This window comes from Anomaloglossus baeobatrachus, chromosome 3, assembly GCF_048569485.1.
Source record: "Anomaloglossus baeobatrachus isolate aAnoBae1 chromosome 3, aAnoBae1.hap1, whole genome shotgun sequence".
NCBI lineage: Eukaryota > Metazoa > Chordata > Amphibia > Anura > Aromobatidae > Anomaloglossus > Anomaloglossus baeobatrachus.
In genome coordinates this window covers 35,544,074-35,561,793 of record NC_134355.1, presented here as the reverse complement: position 1 = coordinate 35,561,793, position 17,720 = coordinate 35,544,074, and the positions used below count along the sequence as shown (strand labels likewise).

At 46.8% G+C, this 17,720-nt stretch overlaps 1 long non-coding RNA gene across 1 annotated transcript in view; it reads right to left on the bottom strand.

Moving 5' to 3' along the window:
• LOC142294918 (uncharacterized) overlaps window positions 1-17,720 on the bottom strand; it is a 64,118-nt gene that overhangs the window by 6,089 nt on the left and 40,309 nt on the right. The gene's annotated exons all lie outside the window — the stretch shown is intronic.

The following is a 17,720-nucleotide window of genomic DNA, read 5'->3' as shown; positions in this document are numbered from 1 at the left end:
ATAAATCGTAGCGTGTAAAGCGGCCTTTAGAGTCTTTCATTGCCATGTAAGACTCTCTAGATTCAATGTAGTTTCCTGTCTTTTGGCGAGCTAAGGGTTAATGTCAGTTTCTTCTTGCCAGCAGCTTTCTCATTACCTCTCCTCATGTGCTTCCGCTTTGGGACCACTCTCAGTACTGATATATACCCTCTTCTCCCAGTATAGGGTACCAGCTATTCTGAGTTCATTTGGAAGCTAGGCCTTGAGGTGGAAGGAGCTGGTGGAGCCCTTATTGCAAGTTACTGAGTAGGTTGCACTCCTGGTTCTGGCTTTAGCCATGAGGTGGACATTGTGTGTTGTTGTTTTGCCCTGTCTGTCTTTCCTTTCCCTGGTTTTGTATTAGCGCAGCGGTGGGGCTAGTGTCTCTCACCAGCCAGCTCACCAGCCAGGATTCTTAGAGGGTCTGTCAAGGTCTCAGGTATCCTGTTCGGCAACAAGTGTGGAAAACTGTATAGGGACTGGCTAGGATTTCAGGGTACAGCTGGAGGTGAGTACAGGAGGTGTCCCATCTTCCCCCTCATTAGCACTAGGGCCCACCGTTGTTCAAGTGTTTCCGGTGTAACCCTTTTTTTTTTGTTGTGTGTCGCGCCGTATGCCACACTTCCTGTAGTCATGCCGTGACATCAGAAGACATGTACATAAATAGTGGGTTGTTCTCTTTAAATAGTATAGATCAGCCAATGGGGAATGTGATTAGTTGTTTTAATTGAGGGATATTAGCGGTTTTAGAGGCCCATTGTGTGTCAGCAGGCTTCTCATTGGTGGAACAGTGACTCCCGGATCTGAGCGTGGTAATGCACGCTTGCGGTCACATGTACACAGGAGCGGAAGTCAATGAGAGCAGTGCATGTGCACAACTCTGAGCAGTGATGGGTATGATTAAATGAATGAAGTTATGTGATGCAGATGTATAAATATATAAAATAAATTAATATGATTAATAAATAGCATAATGCAAAAAAAAATAAAAAGATCAAAATTATTTTTTTTTTGTGGGGAGCACTACAACATTACAATAAAATGCAAGGCGATCAAAACATCATATCTACCCAAATATAGTGTCGGTAAAAATGTCAACTTTGGGCACAAAGAAAAAGCCATCACTTAGCCCCAGATCCCGAAAAATGAAAACGTTATGAGTCTTGGAAAATGGCACCAAAAGTGAAAAACATTTTTTGGGATAAACTTCTGAATTTTTTTACACCAATTAAAGTGTCACACGGAGTTTTTCACAAACTTCGCCGACTCTCACGGTCGCATTGGGCTCTGCTGAGTTTGCAGTTTCTGACATGCCGACAGATGGTTTCTCTGGTGTCTGGGATCAACACTTGCAGCCTCGGGTATCAACCCGCTGTGTGCAGATTCATAGGCAGGCTAGCAAGAGTTAATCTCTGCCGTCTGTTTGCTCCTTTGGTCATATGTTGTGGGGAGGCCAATCACATCTGCTCCCCTCCTATTTATGTTAGTTGAAACCTTTCACCCATGCCAGCTATAGTTTATTCTATGTTGATCTGTGAGATGTGGTGTCCCAGACTTAAGACCCCATTAAACGCTACGATTTATCTGACGATATGTCGTCGGGGTTATGGTTTCTGTGACGCACTTCCGTAGTCGTTAGCGACATCGTTGCGTATGACACCTACGTGCGACTCCAAACTATCGCAAATAGCGTGAAAATCGTTGATCGTTGACACGTCGTTCAGGTTCAAAATATTGTTCGTCGTTTGGAACGCAGCAGACATATTGCTACGTTTGACACCCTGCCAACGACGAACAACATCCACGCGACCGCCTTGGTCAAACAATATATCGCTGAACGATGTAGCATCATTTGTGAGATGTGTACGTGTGACCGCTACAAAACGACCTATGAGCGATCTCGGCAAATCGTACCTACGATCTGGGCGTGTCACATCGCTAACGAGATCGCAAGCGATGTCGCTGCGTGTAATGGGCCCTTTACTGGTGTAAGTTGTGCTTATTGCTTGGTGCAGTTGAGTTTACCCCTGTTGTTTTGTAGCTTCCTTTCTGCTCTTGATTTTCCTCTTGAACCTCCTATTGTCTTTACCTTTATGTGTGTGCTGTGTGACAGAGTTTTGGTTTTAACTTGTCTGTCTTAATCTATGGGTTTCATCACACTCTTGTCCCGTTCTCCTTGGGGAGGAGGAGGGGGAATCAGATCAGGACTGGTCAGGAGCAGGGCCAGAAAAGAGACCCAAGCCTCTCCACTATCAGGAATATCCTTGAAGTTAGTGATAGCATAGGGGCCCCTAGCTTGCAGGACAGCTTAGGAGCCCTGATTCCCCGCTCTCTCATAGTCATCAGGACAAAGAGAAAACCTATACATGTTTGGTATCTACGTACTCATACTGACCTGGAGAATCATACTGCCAGGTCCGTGTTACCATATACTGAACATTGTAAATGCAATTTCACCGCATTGGGAATTTTTTCCCTCTTTTCTAGTCCACTATATGGTAAAATGAATGGTTTAATTCAAAAGTATTAATCATGCAAAAAAACAAGCCTGATACTACAGCTGTATTGATAAATAAAAAAAGTTATGGCTCTTGGAAGAAGAGGAGGAAAAAAACAAAAAAAATCGACAGGTTGTGAAGTGGTTAATAGAACTATTAAAGGGGGAGTCCTCTCTCAGATTATTTGTACCCCGGCTGCAGTTTGTTAAAACATAACCTTACTGTACTCACCTTGCTTGGGTCCACCGGTGAGCCTCCGCTGCTCCCTGTGTCTATATATATATAATATACACTGTTATGTTCACGGGGTGAGTAAGGGATTAGCGAACCAAGACCGGTTGTCACTCAGGAAGGCTGATGCTGCAATGGCTGGCCCCAGATGTACTAACACAGACAGTCTCTGATGAGGAACAGCAGCCGATGTTGTCGATGCGGTTGGAATGGATGGGTGAGATAGCATCAGCCATTGTGGATACTTGCGGCAGTAAGTTCCATGGTAGGTGGCCAGCGTGGACACTTGCAGCAGCGGATATAGTGGTAGCCGACCAGCGTGGATGGTTATGGCAGCAGCTGACTTGTAATGCACTGGAACACAGTTGCGAATCAGCAGCAGAATACAGCACAATGACAGCAACAGCAGCCTAAAGGGACCTGAGAATTTGCAATGTTAGGAACTCGTTGCCCAGGCACTTCCCTAAAGTGGAAGGTGTCTTAAATACCTGCAGCCTATCAGCAAGCTGAGAGGTCACAGTTCGGTCAGCGTGTACTGGCCCTTTAAGAAATAGGGTGTGACCACGCGTGCACCCTATGGACATTCACAGGAGGACTGTTCGGCATTCAAAGGCCCTGGGGAACAGCAGCATGGACCAGTGAAGGGGCAGGACAGCCAGGAAAGTGAGAGTGTCGTCATCCCCGCCAGGGAAGGGGGGGGGGGACACCGATGGGACGCCAGCATGGGCATTACACACGTATTACACAAAGGGTTTGGAGAATTATGTTAATGTGTTGAGTATGTGAATTATATTGAATGTGATATTTCAATAAATGTTGCTTTTGTTTTTGTTCAAGAATAAATGTGGATCGTTGTTCATAAAAAAAAAAGAAGAATTCCCCTATAAATAAATCCTAACCCATCTTTCGGAACAAAAAATAATATAAGCCACTATCTTATTTTGAAAGAAACATGGTAGATCAGCAGATGTTTTATTCCTACTGGAAGATAGGGCAGTGCACACGCTCAACCACCGCTCCATTCATTCCCTATGGGGCTGCTGAGCCCTGTGCTAGGCGCTTTCTGGCACCCTCACCGAGAATGAATGAAGCGGGGGTCTGGAATATGAACCTCTGCTCCATTCTAACCGGGAGAAAAGTGCTTACATTCGGTCTCCCTGCAGACACCACTAGGGGGAGCTTGCGAGTCTACAGTGTACTGGTTTATATATAGACCACGATGGAGGCTTTGTAACGGTCTGCAGTCACTCTGGAGCCTTGTGAGACATAGCTGTGCTTTCTTAGCAGCAGATGTTGTCTAAGTGAAGATTTTCATTTACCTTCTTAAGGCAAAATGGTTTCATGTTTTTAGCATCTGTTTGCCTGCGAGTCTAACATTTGGTGAAAGACGGAACAAGATGTTTGGATAAAGATCCCTTCAGTGACTTTGACTTACTTATCCTATTTGTCGGCATTTTCCAGATCCTGATGTGACTGACACTGAATATCTGATGCCTTACTGTATAACTACCAGCCTGTTATCATGCGCTATTAACTGTCGGAGTGCCACGTCATTCACATACAGTATATTTCAGTTATCATGGAGGGTTCTGTACATTGTGTTTTCGTACACTCATAGCTCCTGTATTGGTTGTCCATGACTTGGGGAGGAGGGGGGGGGCATCAGATTTTTTTTAACTAAACAGTGCCCCCCACCTTTTATACTGGAACACCCTTCTTCACATCCCACCAAAGTTTTTCTATAGGGTTCAGATCAAGTACCTATGACCAACACTCCAGGATTCTCCAGGACTTCTGATGCTAAACCTTGGTGGACTTTGTGGTGTGCTCGAATTCATCAGGTCCAAGCTTCAGCTTCTTCAAAGAAGCCATGATGTTTTCTTCTAGGATTTCCTCATAGTGATCTGGCTCTCCATACCCTGTAGGTTGCCAGTGCCAGATAAAGCAAAGTAGCCCCAGATCATCAGTAAGTCGACACCATGCTTCACAGTATCCACCACCGAACCACTACTACGCTTCACTGTAGACCTCACCAAGCACCGCCATTCTAGATTTTAGGCATTACTGAACCACCCACATTTTAGCATAGACATCACCAAGCCACCACCATGCTTCACTGTAGATATCATTGAGCCACCATCTTGCTTTTACTGTAGACTTCACTGAATCATTGCCATACCTTACTGCAGACATCACCAATAGTGATGAGCGAGCATGCTTGTAACTACTCGGTACTCGCACGAGTATCGCTGTACTCGGGCTGCTCGGCGGGGACCGAGTAATCTCGCGATACTCGTGCTGTACTCGTGGTCTTCATCCCTGCATGTTGGCGCTCTTTTGAGAGCCAGCCCTCATGCAGGGATTGGCTGGCAGACCACTGCAATGCCACAGCCCTGTTAGTTGTGGAATTGCAGTGATTGGCCGGCCTGCACAGCGTGACCGAGCCTTTATACCGGCCGGCGCGCTGTGCTCTGCTCACAGCTATCCAGACAGTCAGTGCAGGGAGAGTGTCGCTGATTCAGGGAAAGCTTTGCGGCCCTTTATAGCTTTTTCAGTTGCAGGGCTGCAAACAGTGTGACCAAAAGTCCTTCTCAGGACTATTCTAGTTGTATACAGGCAGGCAGGGTATAGCCAGGTCGGAGTACAGTAGCAGAGTCCTTCTCAGGACTATTGTTGCTATATACAGGCAGGGTATAGCCAGGTCTGAATACAGGCTAGTGACCAGAAGAGTCCTTGTCAGGACTATTGTACCAGTATACAGGCAGGCAGGCAGGCAGGGTATATATAGCCATTCCTAGTGGTGACCGTATACCAGCCTTCATCATATCTGGGGCTGGTGTACACAGTGTAAAACAGTCCAGATAGTGTCTGACTTGTCTGTAATTGTCGCTCCCCAAAAAAACCTGTTAGGTTCTTATTGCGTCCATGCTTGGTTTTTAAAACCGCACGTGTGTGCCTGTTGGTGGCAGCGTACAGGTGCACTTGTGTGCAATTTCCACAAACTTTGATATAACGCACAAGTAGTGAATATACACGTCAGCAGTGCACAGCATTGCAAAATGCGCAAGGGCATTGGCAAGGAACAAGGAAGTGGACGTGATGGTGGTGCAGGCAGAGGCCGAGGTCGTGGGCAAGCTCTAATTTCGCCACAACAAAGGGCCACATCTAGTCGCTCGCACGTCCTGTCCCAAATTCTTGGGGACCGCAGCAGTACACCGCTCTTGAACCAAGACCAGTGTCAACAGGTTGTTAGTTGGATAGCAGATAATGCTTCCAGTCAGATTGGCACCACCACAAACACTCTGTCTTCCACACGGTCAAGTGTCAGTAGCCATGATACTGCACCGCACATTTCTGAACCTGATCCTCCTTCCTACCACCAGGCTGAGTACACGTCCTCCTCGGACATTAATGATCCCACACTTGGACACTCGGAAGAGCTGTTCACGTTTCCATTCACACATTCTGGCCTCTCGCCAGCTCATATTGAAGTGGGTCATGAGGAGATCGTCTGTACAGATGGCCAAATATTTGAGCAGCCACGTTCTCACAAAGTTGGCAACGTGTCTCAACAAGTGGTGGACGATGATGAGACACAATTGTCAGGAAGTCAGGAGGAGGAGCAGGGTGCGGAAGAGGAAGACGACGTGGTGGATGATCCAGTAACTGACCCAACCTGGCAGGAGGATATGCAGAGCGAGGACAGCAGTGCACAGGGGGAGGGAGGCGTAGCATCACAACAGGCAGTAAGAAGCAGGGTGGTGGCCCCAGGCAGAAGTCAGGCAACCGTTCCCCGGAACAACACGACGACACAAGGTGCCTGTACAAATGTTAGGTCTTCCCGAGTCTGGCAGTTTTTTAAGTTGGATCCAGATGATTCAAAAAAGGCCATTTGCAACACCTGCCGTGCCAGCATCAGCAGGGGTACCAAAACTAGCAGCCTGACCACCACCAGCATGATCAGGCACATGTCAGCCAAGCACCCGACTTTGTGGGAAGTACAACAGAGTCGAGGAGCAGTGCTTGCTGATGTCACTGCTACGTCTTCGCTGGTTGTGCATGCGAGCCAATCCCCTGTCCATGCTGCCTGCGAACAAGCCTCCTCCACTCCTGCACCTGCAGTTGCCTACGCAGAAAGAACACCATCATCAAGCACGTCCTTGTCCCAGCGCAGCGTTCAGTTATCCATTCAGCAAACCTTTGAACGCAGGCGCAAATACACTGCCAACACCCCACATGCCACAGTTCTAAATGCTAACATTTCGCGACTGCTTGCGCTGGAAATGTTGCCTTTTAGGCTGGTGGAGACAGAAGCATTCCGTGACCTGATGGCGGCAGCTGTCCCACGTTACTCGGTCCCCAGCCGCCACTATTTCTCCCGGTGTGCCGTCCCCGCGTTGCATAACCACGTGTCACAAAACATCACACGTGCCCTGAACAACGCTGTTTCACCCAAGGTCCACCTAACCACAGACACGTGGACAAGTGCTTGTGGGCAAGGCCGCTACATCTCGTTGACGGCACACTGGGTTAATATTGTGGAAGCTGGGACCCAGTCTGAGCGAGGGACGGAACACGTCCTTCCCACACCAAGGTTTGCAGGCCCTACCTCAGTCAGTGTTTCACCCACACTCTACAGCTCCGGAATGTCATGCTCTTCAGCCTCCTCCTCCTCCTGCGCATCCTCATCCACTGTGCCCTCCACACCAGTCACAAGCTGGAAGCACTGCAGCACTGCCTCGGCGAAGCGGCAACAGGCTGTGCTGAAGCTAATCTGCATAGGTGACAAACCCCACAATGCAGAAGAGCTGTGGACAGCTCTGAAACAGCAGGCAGATCACTGGCTCACACCTCTGAACCTAAAGCCAGGAAAGGTCGTGTGTGACAATGGCCGGAACCTGGTGGCGGCTTTGAGGCGAGGCCAGCTGACACATGTTCCATGCGTGGCCCATGTGCTCAACCTCGTGGTTCAGCGGTTTATAAAGTCATACCCAGAGCTGTCTGATCTGCTGGTAAAAGTTCGCCGCCTGTCTGCACATTTTCGAAAGTCACCTACTGCTTCAGCCGGCCTTGCCGGCTTTCAGCGCCGTTTGCATCTTCCGGCTCACAGACTGGTGTGTGATGTCCCCACGCGTTGGAATTCAACTCTGCACATGTTGGTCAGGATATGTGAGCAGAAGAGGGCAGTTGTTGAGTACCTGCATCACCTAAGCCGTCGGGAAATGGGTCAAACTCCACACATAACACCTGAGGAGTGGAGATGGATGTCAGACCTATGTACCATCCTCCAAAACTTTGAGGACTCCACCAAGATGGTGAGTGGTGATGACGCCATTATTAGCGTCACCATACCGCTACTCTGCCTTCTAAAATGGTCTCTGCTGAAAAACAAACATGATGCATTGCAGGCGGAGCGCGATGAGTTGCAGCAAGAAACAGTAGTGGGTGTGGGTGATGATAACACACAGCCCAGCCTCGTCTCATCACAACGTGCAGTGGAGGACTATGACGAGGAGGAGGATGAAGACATGGAGCAACTCTCCGGCCAAATTGAGGATATGACATGCACACCAGTCATATCCTCGGTTCAGCGTGGCTGGCCAGAGGACAGGGTAGATGAGGAGGAGGAGGAGGAGGAGGAGGTAGAGGACAGCATGTTCAGTCATCTTGTTGGTCAGGCTACTGAAGTCCTGGCTGTTAAGAGTCTGGCGCACATGGCTGACTTTATGGTAAGCTGCCTGTCTCGTGACCCTCGCGTTAAGAACATCTTGGCCGACAATCATTACTGGTTGGTAACACTGTTAGACCCACGCTACAAGGAGAACTTTTTGTCTCTTATTCCCGTGGAGGAGAGGTCAACCAAAATGCAGCAGTTCCGGAAGGCCATAGTCACGGAAGTAGGCAAAGCATTCCCCTCACAAAACGCTAGCGGCATAGGTCAGGAATCAGCGGACAACCGAGGCGTACAGCCGAGAGAGGCACAAGTCCAATCCGCCAGAGGTAGGGGAACAGTCTTTAAGATGTGGGACAGTTTTCTCAGCCCCTCACGTACCACAGCCCCTGAGGTGCGGGGTAGTGCCACAAGAAATCCTAAGTTTGCCCAGATGCTGAAGGAGTACCTTGCAGATCGAACAACTGTACTCCGACATTCCTCTGTGCCTTACAATTATTGGGTATCCAAGCTGGACACGTGGCATGAATTGGCTCTCTACGCCTTGGAAGTCCTGGCCTGCCCTGCTGCTAGCGTTTTGTCAGAGCGTGTTTTTAGTGCCGCAGGTGGAATCATTACAGATAAACGCACCCGCCTGTCAACTGAAAATGCTGACAGGCTGACTCTGATCAAGATGAACAAGGGTTGGATTGGGCCAGACTTCACCACACCACCAGCAAATGAGAGCGGAATTTAAAGTTTGCCATGTACCTCCACTCACCCATGGGTACACACTTCTGGACTTTGGATAATCGCTGGACTGCTCCTCCTTCTCCTCATGCGCCACCATGATGATGACCGTTACAAATTGCAATACTTAGGCCTTTGTTTCAGGTATACCCCCAGTGGTAAATTTTTTCGCCCATTCTTTGCAGAATGGACATTACAACGACAGGAGACCCGCTCCTTTGCCATGGGAACAATGTTTTGAGGCCCTCATGCACGTCTCTATCCAGGGGCAACGTGGAGCCTCCCAATTTTTGGCTGCCCTGCCAAAGGGCTATACTATAATACACCCACTTCCTGACAATGGACACTTAATGTTTTGAGGCCCTCATGCACGTCTCTACCCAGGGACAACGTGGAGCCTCCCAATTTTTGGCTGCCCTGCCTAAGGGCTATACTATAATACACCCACTTCCTGACAATGGACACTTAATGTTTTGAGGCCCTCATGCACGTCTCTACCCAGGGACAACGTGGAGCCTCCCAATTTTTGGCTGCCCTGCCTAAGGGCTATACTACAATAGACCCACTTCCTTCCAATGGGCACTTCAGGTTTACAGGCCCTCATGCACGTCTCTACCCAGGGACAACGTGGAGCCTCCCAATTTTTGGCTGCCCTGCCAAAGGGCTATACTATAATACACCCACTTCCTTCCAATGGGCACTTCAGGTTTACAGGCCCTCATGCACGTCTCTACCCAGGGACAACGTGGAGCCTCCCAATTTTTGGCTGCCCTGCCAAAGGGCTATACTATAATACACCCACTTCCTTCCAATGGGCACTTCAGGTTTACAGGCCCTCATGCACGTCTCTACCCAGGGACAACGTGGAGCCTCCCAATTTTTGGCTGCCCTGCCTAAGGGCTATACTATAATACACCCACTTCCTGACAATGGACACTTAATGTTTTGAGGCCCTCATGCACGTCTCTACCCAGGGACAATGTGGAGCCTCCCAATTTTTGGCTGCCCTGCCTAAGGGCTATACTACAATAGACCCACTTCCTTCCAATGGGCACTTCAGGTTTACAGGCCCTCATGCACGTCTCTACCCAGGGACAACGTGGAGCCTCCCAATTTTTGGCTGCCCTGCCAAAGGGCTATACTACAATAGACCCACTTCCTTCCAATGGGCACTTCAGGTTTACAGGCCCTCATGCACGTCTCTACCCAGGGACAACGTGGAGCCTCCCAATTTTTGGCTGCCCTGCCAAAGGGCTATACTATAATACACCCACTTCCTTCCAATGGGCACTTCAGGTTTACAGGCCCTCATGCACGTCTCTATGCAGGGGCATTGGTGAACCTCACAATTTTGGACTGCCCTGGCAAAGGAAAATACTACAAAGACTCACTTCCTCAAAATGGGCACATTAGACTCAAGAGGCCTTCATGTACGTCTCTTCTCAGGGACATCGGAGTGCCACACAATGTTTTCACGTAAAATCTTTCATGTATTAATCTCAAAAAGTAGCATACACCAGCTCTATCTCACTATTGGGTATGTGCCCTTAACATTTCTGCCATGAAAAATCATTTTGGGGTCATTTTGGAAGGTTTTCTGGTGAGTCCGTAAAAATGGCGTGAAACGCGGACAAAATTGTTCACAGCTGTGACTTTTGAGTGATAAATGCTTCAAGGGGTCTTCCCCATGCTGTTGCCATGTCATTTGAGCACTCTTCTGAGACTTTTGTGACATTTTTAGGGTTTCTCCATGCTGCCGGGGGTCATTTCACAAAAATACTCGGGTCTCCCATAGGATAACATTGGGCTCGTTGCTCGGGCCGAGTACACGAGTATCTTGGGAGGCTCGGCCCGAGCTTCGAGCACCCGAGCTTTTTAGTACTCGCTCATCACTAATCACCAAGTCACTGCCATGATTCACTGCAGACATCACTGAGCTATTGCCATGCATCACTGTAGCCATCACCAAGCCACACCATTATTCACTGTAGGCATCAATGAGTCACCTACCATGCTTCACTGTCAGCATCACTGAGCCACCATCATACCTTACTTTAGACCTCACTGAGCCAACTTGTTTCTTGACTGTAGAAGCCACCACCATGCTTCTTGCTTCTCTATAGATAACAATGATCCACCACCAGGCTTTACTGTAGACGTCACCAAATCACTGCCATGCTTCACTGTAACCATAACCAAATCACCACTATACTTCATTACAGACATCACTAAGCCCTCCACATCAATAAAGTAAATCTTATGGTATCACTTTGGGCATCACTTAACCACAGCTATGCTTCACTATGGCCATGACTGAGCCACCACCATGCATCACTGTAGGCATCACCAAACCACATATACTGTATATTCTCTTGATTAGTTGTATCAGGTGTTATGCCTCCACTTATCTCTAATCTTGCAAAGCCCCTTAGAGGTTTTTTTTGGGCATCTTTTTGGTTGTTTCCATTTTCGATGTCTTTGACCACCAGTGGTTTTATTTAGCGATTTGCCAGCATTTTTGGGGCGTCTTATGTATTAGCATTTTTAAATTGTTTTTTTTCCCTCTCTATTCCACAATAAAGAAACCTCTAGAAGAGGATACAATTGTATCCAATGTAAACAATGGTCTGTGAACATAATTTTCTCTGTATGTTTGCTACAATGTATCAGTCTGGAGTACAGAATGTTGAGCTCATAGAGCATTGTGTAGACTGGATACAGTTGTATCTATTTTTCAGCTGAGAGCAGCACTGGTTATGTATAATATTAATGCCTCTGGATGAAAACAATAGCTTTCTTCAGTCACTTACAGTAAAGATATATTGTAATTTTGAGTATACAACAATACGTTGACTTGAGTGCACCAAGTTACGAATTTTTCAAGATACAAGACATCACTATCTTTTTTTACTTCATATTGGGAGCAGAAATGTGACATATGAGCAGCTTATACTCACCCTCCCTCTGATCCCTCGCAGGGCGGCGTCCTCATCTCATGCAGTCAGCTGATCAGCGTGTCAGAGCGGTCATCTAATCAGCGTGTGAGCGCGGTCAGCTGACTGCATACAATGAGGATGCCGTGCTGCAGGGGATCGGAAGGAGGGTAAGTATAATAGTTTTATTTAAGTGTGCGGCATGATGGGGACCATGTACTAGGATGGGGCGGCCATGTACCAGGATTGGGATTCATATGTACCAGGATGGGGGTTCATATGTAACAGGATGGGGGTCATTTACCAAGATGGGGGGCCATGTACCAGGATGTGGCAGTCATGTACCAGGATGTGGGGGCCATGCACCAGAATGGGGGATTATATATACCAGGGTGGTAGATCATATGTAGCTCAACCATAGAAATTTTTCTACTTTTTATATAAAATTAATGCTTTATTAATATCAAATGAACATACATACATGAATTACATAAAAACAGGGGGGAAAAAAGGAGGATAGTTAACCCTGTCCTTTCTCCTACCTCTACTACGGGGGTCGGCGTCCTACAGTTATAGACACCCCCGTTCCACGACGGCTGACCCTGGGTTGCCCTCCCTACTGATTAGCATGTGCATCCCTCTAAAGAATGAATCAACCCCAACAATAGTAACACCACTGTGAGGAAGAGGTGCTCAGTCAATAATGGCTAATTTGTCTGTATCACCATATGACCTACGGGGATTTGGGGGCCTAAGGGTTCATATATACAATACCAGGATGGGGGATCATATGTATCAGGATGAGGAGCCATGTACCAGGATAAGGGACCATGTACCAGGATGGGGGGGGGGGCATGTAAGAAGATGGGGGGGCAATGTACCAGGATGGGGGATCATATGTACCAGGATGGGGGATCATACGTACCAGGATGGGGGTCATTTACCAATATGGGGGGGCCATGTACCAGGATGTGGCAGTCATGTACCAGGATGTGGGGGCCATGCACCAGAGTGGGGGATTATATATACCAGGGTGGTAGATCATATGTATCAAGATAAGGGACCATGTACCAGGATGGGGGCCATGTAAGAGGATGGGGGGCCATGTACCAAATTTGGGGATCATATATACAATACCAGGATGGGGGATCATATGTATCAGGATGAGGAGCCAAGTACCAGGATAAGGGACCATGTACCAGGATGGGGGGGGCATGTAAGAAGATGGGGGGGCAATGTACCAGGATGGGGGATCATATGTACCAGGATGGGGGATCATACGTACCAGGATGGGGGTCATTTACCAAGATGGGGGGGCCATGTACCAGGATGTGGCAGTCATGTACCAGGATGTGGGGGCCATGCACCAGAATGGGGGATTATATATACCAGGGTGGTAGATCATATGTATCAAGATAAGGGACCATGTACCAGGATGGGGGCCATGTAAGAGGATGGGGGGCCATGTACCAAATTTGGGGATCATATATACAATACCAGGATGGGGGATCATATGTATCAGGATGAGGAGCCAAGTACCAGGATAAGGGACCATGTACCAGGATGGGGGGGGGCATGTAAGAAGATGGGGGGGCAATGTACCAGGATGGGGGATCATATGTACCAGGATGGGGGATCATACGTACCAGGATGGGGGTCATTTACCAAGATGGGGGGGCCATGTACCAGGATGTGGCAGTCATGTACCAGGATGTGGGGGCCATGCACCAGAATGGGGGATTATATATACCAGGGTGGTAGATCATATGTATCAAGATAAGGGACCATGTACCAGGATGGGGGCCATGTAAGAGTATGGGGGACCATGTACCAAATTTGGGGATCATATATACAATACCAGGATGGGGGATCATATGTATCAGGATGAGGAGCCATGTACCAGGATAAGGGACCATGTACCAGGATGGGGGGGGCATGTAAGAAGATGGGGGGGCAATGTACCAGGATGGGGGATCATATATACCAGGATGGGGGATCATACGTACCAGGATGGGGGTCATTTACCAAGATGGGGGGGCCATGTACCAGGATGGAGTGGCCATGTACCAGGATGTGAGGGCCATGCACCAGAATGGGGGATCATATATACCAGGATGGTAGATCATATGTATCAGGATTAGGGGCCATGTACCAGGATAAGGAACCATGTACCAGGATGGGGGCCATGTAAGAGGATGGGGGCCATGTACCAAATTTGGGGCTCATATATACAATACCAGGATGGGGGCCATATACCAGGATGGGGATCATATGTATCAGGATGAGGAGCCATGTGCTAGGATAGGGGGCCATGTAAGAGGATGGGGGCCATATACTAGGTTGGGGAATCATATATACAATACCAGGATGGGGCCATATACCAGGATGGGGGGGTCATAATTTTAATGGGGAAATTTAATTTAAGATAAAAGTAAATTGAGTTAAGAGCTCGGTCACAGAGCAAATTAAACTTGTTTGGCAAGTTATTACTGTAATAGAAAGTTGCAGAAATTTTCATTAGAGACATATAACCCTTTTATCTCTATGTCCGGCTTTACCAATGATGGTGTTTGTACTAATATGCCAATATATCTTGTTTCCACATATTCCATTATACGCAAATATAAGGACACTCGTAATCAGGCCAGGCACAAGGGGTTAATTGGCCACTTGGTACATTGAACACATGGCAGGATGGGCTATTTTCTGGCAGTGTGGAGAAGGTTTCGATCTGTCATGTCCCTGGCACCAAGCCCAGACTCTGCAATCATCAACCTTTCCTTACCTATTGGGGATAGCACCAGACCACGGTGCCATGCATTATGTGCCAGAGGTCAGCGAGCTGCACATGGAAGCTGAGCAGCTCCGGACATGTGCCATAGTGTCTGAGGAGCCTGCTACAGCGGCAAAGCGGGGGGTTTTCTTATATTGGCTTGTCATCACGCCTGCGCATCAAGAGAACAAGTGTGGAACTTCAAGAATTTCTGTCTGATGTGTCAGTTTGGATAAAATATATAATTTCTACCTGTAAAAGAGCTTGGCCATTTACACCAATTTTACCTATCCTGGCTCCAACGACCGGCTCTACTTTTTCCTTCCTGCTCCTCCTGCTTGCTAACCTGGTGCGCACCTCTGATGTCACATGCTTTATAATCCTCCTGGGGCAGCCACCGGAATATTTAGGTGGCTCAACCACCTCATCACTACCATGATGAAGACTCTGTACAAACTCATCTTAGGTATAACCCAGCCCTGCGTAACCTATGGGCTCTACTGCATATCTTCAAAGTGAGTCACCTGAAAACTCATATCTGCTGATCTGCATACCCGGTTTTGCTTCTCCAAAGTGCAAAATAAGTACTGAAATCATGACGAATTTTAAGAACTTCACTGGACCAATCAATTTGCAATTTGCTTCATTGCCGCTATTATACACTGCAAATCAAAAAAACCCCAAAGAGAACCCCCAAAGATTCAAGTGAAAGTGATAGTGACAACTCAATAATATAAAATCTAGATTTTTTTAATTAATTTTTAACATTAAAAATATCATGTGCAGAATAAATAAAAAACATAAATACTGGACCGGATCAATTTCCCAAATATTAACCGTGGATTAACAGGTTTTGTAAAGTGCCTAGTTCAGTGACTAAATGGTAAAAGTGATGTATATCCTAGATAGTAATATCATTAAAGGTCATCCCCAAGCTTAACAAGTGCCAAAAATATATGGATAAGTCCAAATTATATAAATTATTATAGGGACACAATACCTTAGGATGGTCACAAGTCTTGAATACCACTGAACCCCGACGCGTGTTTCAAGCAATGTTTTCCTCAAAAGGCATAAAAGAAGGATCACATGACCTTGAGCGCAACTAGTGGGTTTTGCCATAAAGACTTGGAGCTATGGCATAACACAGCTAAACAGGAGAAACTATCATAGCCTGTATAAAAGCTGAGGCAGGGAACGCAGCAGCTGCTTAAGGGTGAATCTGGATCACCACTCACAGTGTAGCAATAAAGAGAGAAAAAGCCATAAAATACTGAATAAACATTACACATAATGTGCAAGAGCACAGAAGAGAAGAAAATTAGTGTGTGAGAAAAAGATAACAATTTTATATATGTTTTTCAAGCAAATTGGAAGATTTGGAGCACTTTCGATTCATTGGTGAATTTAATTTACTGCAAAAATTTGCAAAGGTATCGAATTATAACAGATTATTTAATTAAAAGTCCCAGTATTGGGTGTTTTTGTGTATGTTCAGTTTTTATTAATCAAACAGGACATTCTTGGTTAACTTTTACTCCTTATGTCTATAACAGTTGCACAACTTTTTGTCAAATTAAAGCAAAAAGTGTGAGACAACTAGGTTTAACCGGATGCCTCCGATATAGGCCACCGCAAGGTCCAACGTCACCAATAGGCTCCCATGTTAAAAAAAAAATAAACTATACCATGTGATATACATGTTTCACTGGATATCTCTGGAGGTGACGGAGGAGGAATTACAATCTTTTGGTATCTTTCCGGTCATTGGAGGTATTGTGATGACCCTAGAATAGTGGGGAACTGGGGCCCCTAAGCTGTCTCTCAAGCTAGGTGGCCCTATGCTATCCCTATTCTCAGGGATACCTTTAATGGTGAGGATGCCGGAGTCTCCTTCCTGGCCATGCTCCTGACCAGTCCTGATCTGTCCCGACCAGTCCTGATCTGTCCTGACCAGTCCTGATCTGTCCTGATCTGATTCTTCCTCCCCCAGGGATGGCCAGGACAGGAGTGTAATGAAAATGTAATGAAAATCACAGATATAGACAGAAAAGGGAAAACCAAAACACTGTCACACAGCACACATACACAAAGGTAAAAAACAATAAGATGTTCAGGAGGGAAAAAAAAAGAGCAGGAAGGTAGCAACAAAACAACAGGGGGTAAACTCCACCACTGCAACAAGCAAATAGCACAATTTTTCACCAGAGAATCTAGGACACCACACCTCACAGACCAACATAGAAAGTATATAATACTAAAGGATAACTGAAGTGAGCACCATTATGTATATATGTATACAGAGTGCAAGCCAAAAAATATATAATCAATAAAGATGAAGGCTGCACATCCAATAATATGATAATGGTATAATGCTACCAGCACAGTTAGGGTCACAAAGCTAGGGACCCCAATATAGAGATATACATTGGCGAGGTTTTGGGGCTCTGTTACATTGATCAATGCGATTGCTAAATATCTCTTTTTCCTAATAGTCTTGCTGGTATGCATTTCATGATCCACATCTTCACTTTCCAGTTAGCAAATTGCATTTTTCATTATAATTGTTAGCATGCTTGTAGCATTATACCATTATCATATTATTGGATGTGCAGCCTTCATCTCTATTGATTCAACATATAAACTATAGCTGGCATGGATAGAAGATTTCATCCAGCTTAAATAGGAGGGGAGCAGATGTGATTGGCCTCCCCACCACATGTGATCACAGGACCCTAACAATCAGACTAGCAGAGATTAACTCCAGCTCGCCTGCCTATGAATCAGCACACAGCAGGTCGACCCCCATGTAATGATCCCCGACATCAGAGAAACCATTGGGCAATGTGAACAGAGTCCGACAGTCA